General features: G+C 44.6%; 1 long non-coding RNA gene across 1 annotated transcript in view; it reads right to left on the bottom strand.

The window, feature by feature from the left end:
* Nucleotides 1–291: 291 nt before the first annotated feature.
* The window catches only part of LOC105739935, a 105,745-nt gene continuing 98,857 nt past the window's right edge, over nt 292–7,179 (bottom strand). The window contains exons 5-7 of the long non-coding RNA XR_001115924.2: nt 6,938–7,152; nt 5,200–5,533; nt 292–995 (exon numbers count right to left, since the gene is read on the bottom strand). This is a non-coding gene — a long non-coding RNA (uncharacterized LOC105739935). The remainder of the gene's footprint in view (nt 996–5,199; nt 5,534–6,937; nt 7,153–7,179) is intronic.

Below are 7,179 nucleotides of genomic sequence, written 5' to 3'. Positions count from 1 at the left end.
CCTACTTCATCTCTGTTTCCCTTGCTCTTGACTTTCCCTTGGCAGTCTCTAACTTGTTGCCCTCTGTCACCACTATTCACAAGGACATTGGCCACCATATTACCCTAGTCCCCTATCTGTAATTGTTGACTTCTGTACTGATTGTTCCCCAGTAACAATACATCTTCAGCTGTATTAGGCAGAGTTCTACAGAGAAACAGAACCAATAAGCAATATGAGATTAGATATAAATATATAGATGCATACATATATATGTATATATGCATACATGTGTGTATACAGACAGAGGGAAACAGACAGAGACAGAGATTTATTTTAAGGAATTGTGTGGCTGGCAAGTCCGAAATCCACAGGGCAGGCTGGCAGGCTGAAGAGTTAAGTGAGGGTTAATGCCACAGACTGGAGTCCTGAGTTCGAATTCCACAGGGCAGCAGGCTGGACACTCAGACAGGGTTTCTATGTTGTAGTCTCAAGGAGAATTCCATCTTCTTTAGGAAACCTCAATCTTTGCTCTTAATGCCTTCAACTGATTGGACAAGGCCCACCTGTAGTATGGTGGGTAACCTGCTTTACTGATTTAAGCGTTAATTTCATCTAAAAAAATACCTTTACCACCATGACCAGACTAGTGTTTGACCAAACAATGAGTCGGCATACTCCACGCAAGGTGACATGCAAAATGAACCATCACAGCACTTCTTATGTCTTCATGTGCCCACCTGGTACATGGGGGTACGACTGTCTGGCCCAAAGGGGTGGTCAATCTTGAGTGGATAAATAATAGGAATTTAGTCCTATGATGTGTCTTGATTTTTCTTTTCTTTTCTTACCTTCCTGTTTTTATTAACCCGGGTCTTCCGTGCCCAAAGACTCAGCCTCATTCAGGACCACGTCATGTTCATACCTCAGCTGCGTCCAAGGAGTGTTGACGAAAAAGTGGGGCCTTGGAGGGGTAGGGGCCAAGGGAGAGTTTCCCCTCTGCCCTTTGAAGTTCACTGAAAATGAATTTACAATAGGCAGATTAATAAGAGGAAAGGGCATACAAATTTATTTAATGTGCATAAGCACACAGGAATTGCAAGAACATGATGACCTAAACCCAATGAGGTCCAGATGCTCATACGCCCTTCTTCATCAGGGAAGAGGAGATGGAGGAGAAAGTGGCTGTTTTGAGGGGTAGAAAATAATTTTTTTTTTTTTTTGAGATGGAATCTCACTCTTTCGCCAGGCTGGAGTGCAGTGGCATGATCTCGGCTCACTGCAACCTCCACCTCCCGGGTTCAAGCAATTCTCCTGCCTCAGCCTTCCAAGTAGCTGGGACTACAGGCATGTGCCACTACACCCAGCTAATTTTTGTATTTTTAGTAGAGACAGGGTTTCACCATGTTGGCCAGGATGGTCTTGATCTCTTGACCTCGTGATCCTCCCGCTTCGGCCTCCCAGTGCTGGGATTACAGGCGTAAGCCACCGCTCCTGGCCCAGCAAATGATTTTTTTTTTTTTCTTGAGATGGAGTCTCGCTGTCGCCCAGGCTGGAGTGCAGTGGCGCGATCTCGGCTCACTGCAGGCTCTGCCCCCCGGGTTCACGCCATTCTCCTGCCTCAGCCTCCCGAGTAGCTGGGACTATAGGCGCCCACCACCTCATCCGGCTAATTTTTTGTATTTTTAGTAGAGACGGGGTTTCACTGTGTTAGCCAGGATGGTCTCGATCTCCTGACCTCGTGATCCGCCCGCCTCGGCCTCCCAAAGTGCTGGGATTACAGGTGTGAGCCACCGCCCCCGGCCCCAGCAAATGATTTTTAAGAGGAATGAATGGGCCCAATGCTCCAGACAATGGTTAGTAAAATAATTATCTTTGGAAATGGAATGGGACCTAAAAACAGACAATTTGGGTCAATGCTCCGAAGTATGGGTTGTGGATGTGATGTTTAATTTTCAATCTCTTCCTCTGTGATACGGGTTTTAATCCTCTAGATAATGAAATTTTAGGGAGGGGATGGAAGGCAATTGTGTTCCTCTTTGGCCATCTGGTTTCTAGGTGGATGAGGGAACTTCAGAGAACAGCCTTGTCCTGTGTTTTGGGAGAGACAAGGGATTCAGAAACAGGAAGGTAGGAGGGGTAGGGAAGGTCAAGAGACCTTGAGGCTTCTTCTTTAGTCCAGCATGTCAAAGCACCATATTGGGGAGTAACATTTTCTGAGCCCCAACAGAGGTTGACAGGCCTGGGCTTAAGTCCCAGCTCCCTCGTTCATTAGCAAGAAGTTGAATCCCTCAGAACGTGAGTTCTGTCTGTGCAGTGAAGGCATGGGGCACCCACATGGCGGGTGTAGTGAGGCTGAGTGAGATAAGGCCCAGCACAGTGCCTGCCGTGAAGGAGGCACCCTATCATTTTCATAATGATGATTTTATTGCTCTTTTACACGCAATTAAAACTCACTAATTCAGACCTATCAGACAGGGCAGTCAATGGCTGGAAAGTCCACATTAAAAAATAATTTAAAAATAATGTAGTTTTATTGCTTTAAAATATATTACTCGGTCCAGGCTAATAAAGTGTTGCATAGTGAGCCCTTGGGGGACTTGCATTAATGAACAAATAAGAACAATTTGAGGTTAGTCCATCCATTATTAGCATGGAACAGGGTGTCTCGGAAAGTATTTGCAAATGCCTCAAACCAAGGTATTATCTTCCATAGATTAAGTGTTTCCCCTGCAATCATCATGATGCATTTTCTTCATTCACCAGTTTCTCTCTACCCGGAAAGTGCTCCAGGCAAGTTCAGCACAGAACTGACCAGATTTTAACAGATTATCACTTAGGGGTGATTGAGCATAAGACATTTCATTGAGTTAGGTCAAGGCCCTTATTTTATGTTCTTTCATTTCAGAGAAACCTGTTTCAGGGTGCACATCTTGGCCTGCACCTCCCAGAGCTGGAACTGTTTCCATCAAACAGCAAAGAGGCTGTGCTTAGGAGCTTGGGCTCTGAATGCAGACAGAACTGGGTTCAAATCCCAGTCATCCCTAAGATAACTTCCCTCACAGGGTTGCTATAGGATTAAATTAGGTATACAGCTCAAGTGCCTGAGAGACACGAAAGTCATGAATGGCAGTGAAAGAGCAAAAGCTCTCCTGCAGCACAGGGACCACCATATCTAGAGGTGAGTCAGAAAGGCACATACATGGACCTAGTGAATCTCTGAGGCATAAGGAATGCTGAAATTATTATTCCTGGTGCTGGGCCAGTCCTTGGGTGATGATGAAATTTGCCTCCAGATAGACTATGATTCCAAGGCAGGAGCCTAGGAATTACTGTCATTATTTTTATTAAAAACAAAAATGACAGTTTATATTTTATAAGAGCTATCCAGCTTCTCTCAAAAACTCCACTGAGACAGTGTATATTTGAGGAAGGTTGTGCGAGGGCCACGGTATTTGTTCCTCTGGGAATTCCAAACGTGGACTGGGTTCACTCATCAGAGAACCACATCTCCAGAATTAGCTCAGCACCTGCAGAAAGGCCTTTTCTGAGTGAAGGTCTGAGTTAAGCCCCTGATTCTACTCTGTGTCAGGGCAGAGAACCACCAGCGAAGGGGAAGTTCCTGGGAGACCCTGAGAACCTGCCATCAGTCACCGTTTATTAAGCACTTAACTCTGGATGGGGGCTGGCGCTCTGTGATTGCCTGACTTTATCCTCACTACGTTCAGCCCATAATGTCAATGTCAGACCATTGGCCCTCCCACCCCGCTTCGTCAGAGGAGGGAGCTGTGTCCCAGAAGGCAGGGGGGACTTGCTCAAAGTCACAGAGCTGGTATAAATAAACACAGCATGCCGGTCTTCATTTTTTTTTTTTTTTTTTGAGACAGGATCTTGCTCTGTTGCCCAGGCTGGAGTACAGTGGCATGATCTCAGCTCACTGCAGCCTCCACCTCCCGGGTTCAAATGATTCTGCTGCCTCAGCCTCCCAAGTAGCTGGGACTACAGGTGTGTGCCACCATGCCCGGCTGAATTCTGTATTTTTAGTAGAGTTGGGGTTTCCCTACATTGGCCAGGCTGGTATCGAACTCCTGGCCTCAAGTCATCCACCTGCCTCGGACTCCCAAAGTGCTGGGATTAAAAATGTGAGCCATTGCGCCCAGCCAAGCATGCCATTCTTTAGAAGATGTTCTCTCCTGGCACATCTCAGTTTCTACAAAGGCCCCCAGCCCTTCCTGGAGACCCCTGGGGCGAAGTTCTCTCACCCTTCTTCACATGCCCATAACAACTCACCTGCCTCTCTCTTAGAGCCCTCCTCCCACCCTTCCTTGAATTCTGGCCATGCTCATTTGTGCCATAGCTCCCCCAGGAAGACAGCTTTTGAGTCTGGTCTGACATTGTCTGTCCTTAAAGAAGGCACTTAACACATATTTGTCAATTGAATTAATAAGAATTTCCCACAGGGCCTTGGAAGAAACTTTGTGCCTGTTTGCCTCTGCTGGATGACGCACTCTGAACACAGCTACCTAAAAGTGGAAAGAAGGAGGCCGGGCGGGGTGGCTCACGCCCGTAATCCCAACACCTTGGGAGACTGAGTCAGGTGGATCACTTGAGCTCTGGAGTTCGAGACCAGCCCAGGCAACATGGCGAAATCCTGTCTCTACAAAAAAAATTTAAAACTTAGCCAGGCATGGTGGCACATGCCTGTAGTCCCAGCTACTCAGGAGTCTGAGGTGGGAGGATTGCTTGAGCCTAGGAGGTGGAGGTTGCAGTGAGCTGAGATCACATCACTGCACTCCAGCCTGAGCAACAGAGCAAGATCCAATCTCAAAAAAAAAAAAAATAGCTGAAAGGAAGGACTGTTTTGAGCTGAGGCAACCCCAAGGACTGGTGACATTCCCTGGGTCTCCCCTGCCAGCCTCATGTCATAACCCAAGAGAGGCTGGGACACGTCTGTGAAACAGGATGCTGAACAGCTGAACACAGTTGACTTCAGCCAGCCTAAGTGGGTTTCTGCTCCTTGCAACAAGAGGCCTGAATAGAAGCCCCTTCTTCAAGGGAGTGGGCATCAGCTCAGAAAGAGGATCCCATGGGAACTGACTTTGCTGGTGACCAAGGCCCTACCACCAGGGCGCCCTGCCCATGTATCCCAAGCAGAGGGGGCAGAAGCAGTGGTGTAACTGCTGTGCTTGACAGCCAGCGCAGGTCTTTTTTTTAACTCACCAATCTTCCATGCAACAAAATTGTTTTCTGTGAAAAGCAGGAAATGAATAACAATAGTATAGGTGCATTGGCTATGTCTGGTGGCATTTCTTCAGAATTTTCATTAATGACACCTGATTTTGGAGGCATTGTATATTTTTAAATACATCTAGATGTTGTTTCAGTTGCTTCCTCTTTGTTTCTTTTTGCTTTTCGTTGTTGAGCTTCACTGAAATTTGTGTCATTTCACATTGGTACAGGTACTCCACTTCAAATTGCCCGAGAAATTCAGAAGAATTGTGAACAAGCTGTTGGTTTCACAATACTGCAAGACGCTGCAAGTTACTCCAAGTTCCTACAGGACAACAAGGCACAATTATTTACTTAATTATGTTTAAATATACCTATCAGTTTGAACTTTGATCCTTTGGTGACATTCTAATATAATAATTTATGTAAATAATTATTCAGAGACCAATGAGAGGATTTTAATAAGTGCAAAATGTTAGCAAATGGTAAAACATTGATAAATCTATGGTCTGGATTTTGTTCTGCCATTTTAAAATAATTAAAAAGTAAGTTTCAATTTTAAAAACATTATTGAAATTCAGCAAAATATTTCAAGCATGAACTAAAATATACACTTACTAAACACAAATATTATACCTCACATTTCACACTCTGTTTCATTGTTTTAAATTTTAAACAGAAATAAGTCCACTGGCCACCTAGAATGATCAAGTCAGGCAACTCAAGTTACTTTGTTTCATCTTCACAATCACTGTGCTATCATTGTTCATTTTGAATCTACTTTTTAAACGCAAGAAAATTTGATACCAGATACCAGACACAAATTATACCTGAAAAGGATGTCATTTTAGGTTTTGTGTTCCACCTAAAGGATACAATTCTGTACCCTGACAACGTTATTCTAGAAATAAATGCCTATGAGTGAGTCTGTTTCAGGAGCCAACTCTACAACTAGGAGTTCCCCCAAAGTAACTTCCACGTGCAATAAAGTGTTTATTAAAGGATAAGTATTAAAATTGTCCTAAGCAGAAAATCAAACACCGCATGTTCTCACTCATAGGTGGGAATTGAACAATGAGAACACTTGGACACAGGGTGGGGAACATCACATACCAGGTGGGCCTGTCGTGGGCTGGGGGAGGTCTGAGGGATAGCATTAGGAAATATACCTAATGTAAATGACGAGTTAATGGGTGCAGCACACCAACATGGCACATGAATACGTATGTAACAAACCTGCACATTGTGCACATGTACCATAGAACTTAAAGTATAATAAATAAATAAATAAATAAATAAATATTTTTTAAAATCTAAAAAAAAAATTAAATTAAATTAAATTAGATAAATAAAATTGTCCTAAGGCCAGGAACGGTAGCTTACACCTGTAATCCCAGCACTTCCGGAGGCAGTGAATTGCTTGAGCCCAGGAGTTTGAGACCAGCCTGGGAAACATGGTGAAACCCTGCCTCTATAAAAAAATACAAAAATTAGCCAAGTATGGCGGCACGCACCTGTAGTCCCAGCTACTCGGTAGACTGAGGTAAGAGGATTGCTTAAGCCTGGGAGGTCGAGGCTGCCGTGAGCCATGATGGTGCCACTGCACTCCAGCTTGGGTGACAGAGTGAGACTCTGTCTCAAAAAAACAAAAACAAAAACTGTCCTAACGTGAAGCTTATATACTTATCATCATCATCAATATCATCAGCATTATGAAACTCCACAGTACCTCAGCAAGTGTTTACACATTGGCCCAAGGACAGATTTTTCCTGGAGGAGGATTTTACCACTGCCACCATCTTGAAATTCTTCATCGTTTTGGAACACATGGCCATAGATTTTCATTTCTGCACTCAGCTCTGCTCTGACCCCGGGGCCATAGGGGTTCTTGGAGAGACAGGGCAGATGGAAGAAGCGGAAGGCATCCGCACACTGTAGAGTGCCCTGCAATCATAGAGGGTGATTACTCCT

This window comes from Nomascus leucogenys, chromosome 6, assembly GCF_006542625.1.
Source record: "Nomascus leucogenys isolate Asia chromosome 6, Asia_NLE_v1, whole genome shotgun sequence".
In the NCBI taxonomy this organism is placed as follows: domain Eukaryota; kingdom Metazoa; phylum Chordata; class Mammalia; order Primates; family Hylobatidae; genus Nomascus; species Nomascus leucogenys.
This window is presented reverse-complemented; position numbering and strand designations above follow the sequence as displayed.